We start from the raw sequence: 1,914 nt of genomic DNA, 5'->3' as shown, positions 1-1,914 counted from the left end.
TTAGTATTATTCTGGGGGATGCGGGAGATAGGTTCTATTCATTTATCTCTTTAATTCAACTCACACATCACATTGCTATTTGAATTCGTGTATGCATGCTGTTGATATTGTTTTATTTATCTCAAATGTGAAGAAAGGAGAGAATAAATTTTATATTTTTCTTTCACCCACCCACCACCCTATCCATTGCTTTTTAAAATATATATATAAAAAAAAAAAAAGAAAAACCCTTTAGGGTTAGAGCTAGATATCTAGATCTTAATCGGAGAGCAGAAATTATTCTTAACGACTACACGCCATAGATTATTTAATTATTAGAAGCCTAACTAACCTATTCGTTTCACGATGTAAACAAACCACTGCGAGTACGGAGCGGAGTACGAGAATATTATTTCGTTCGTACTCGACCAATCAGCGTTCGAGATTCTCTCGTACTCGCATAATGAGCTCGCTCGTACTCGCATAATTAGGTGTAGGGAAATATTTCAGTTTTATTCGCACAAAACGGTGAAAATAACGTCTAATATCATATTTTAACATGACAAACGTGGATCTTTTCTATGCCTACACGTGTGGGCAATGAAACTCTTTATTTTTTATCCAAGGGTCGCATAGCAGAATAGGTGAAAAAATGACTTTGAAAACGACACCGTTAGCCGACAAGCCAGCAACATTCCAGTCGACACGGCAAGCTGCTTTTTCATTGGCTGGCTCATTCGCCGACCGCTTTTGGTTGGGCGGTGTCCGCCATATTGAACGAACTCGAGCCCAGGACCGTATATAAGGAGCGAGTTTCTCTGCAGACGGCGTTTTTCGAACACTCCTTCATCAACAAAGAAGAAAAATTCAATATGTCTGGCCGAGGCAAAGGTGGTAAGGGACTCGGCAAAGGAGGCGCCAAGCGTCACAGGAAGGTGTTGCGTGATAACATCCAAGGTATCACCAAGCCAGCCATCCGTCGTCTTGCTCGCAGAGGTGGTGTCAAACGTATCTCTGGTCTGATCTACGAAGAAACCAGAGGTGTCCTCAAGGTGTTCCTTGAAAATGTCATCCGTGATGCCGTCACCTACACTGAGCACGCCAAGAGGAAGACCGTCACTGCTATGGATGTCGTCTATGCTCTGAAACGTCAAGGTCGCACCCTGTACGGCTTCGGCGGTTAAACTCAACCCAGGACCACCCATTTGTTCTACCCATCCGGCCCTTATTAGGGCCACCCATACGTTTCCGAATTAGCTCGAGTGGTTGTAACCCCTACACGAATGTTTTCCATACCTACCCCTTATTTAACTTACTGAGTTACTTCTAATTATTAGGTTGTAGCCTACTTAGTTTATTTATTTAATTTGGGCAGAGTGGTCATCTTTCCTTTGTTGGTTTTTAAGGGGTTTGTTTCCATGGGTGGGTAGGATCGAGGTAGCCTACCGTGAAGGCACAAAAGACACAAACAAAAAATATTTCGATATTACAAAAGTGTTCACAGGTATGTGGTGAACTTAGGAAAGAGTGCAGGTGGTAAGAATAGGTGTCCAGTGGGGCAAAAAATAAAAGACAAAAGATGAAAAAAAGTCTACAACACGTGGTGTTCCCAAGCGGTCACCCATCTAAGTACTAACCACGCCCGACGTTGCTTGACTGCGGTGATCGGACGAGAACCGGTATTTTCAACGTGGTATGGCCGTAGACATCTGTGTGAGAAAATTGGGGCTTATAAATATACTCAAACGAAATCAGCAGTTATTCGTCCTTTTCTGGCTACAATAATGATTTCACTGCTTTCCTCATATTATTTCAATAATAAAAAACGCCCTAAATCTCCACAAAAGCGAAACATTGTTTTAATATCGAATACTATGTGCCTTTTTTTCCCTCTACAGCCATTGGTCGCTATTTTTAACCTGAGGCGGTAACCAC

At 42.1% G+C, this 1,914-nt stretch overlaps 1 non-coding gene across 1 annotated transcript; it reads right to left on the bottom strand.

Moving 5' to 3' along the window:
• Positions 1-1,567: 1,567 nt before the first annotated feature.
• On the bottom strand, positions 1,568-1,686 carry LOC131932504 (5S ribosomal RNA). The gene has a single exon (XR_009384591.1). It is a non-coding gene; the product is annotated as a 5S ribosomal RNA (ribosomal RNA).
• Between the last annotated feature and the right edge of the window lie 228 nt (positions 1,687-1,914).

This window comes from Physella acuta, unplaced genomic scaffold, assembly GCF_028476545.2.
Source record: "Physella acuta isolate Inbredline_101_S28 unplaced genomic scaffold, ASM2847654v3 ptg002189l, whole genome shotgun sequence".
In the NCBI taxonomy this organism is placed as follows: Eukaryota; Metazoa; Mollusca; class Gastropoda; family Physidae; genus Physella; species Physella acuta.
Note: the sequence above shows the minus strand (reverse complement) of the source record. Positions and strands in the feature narration are given on the sequence as shown.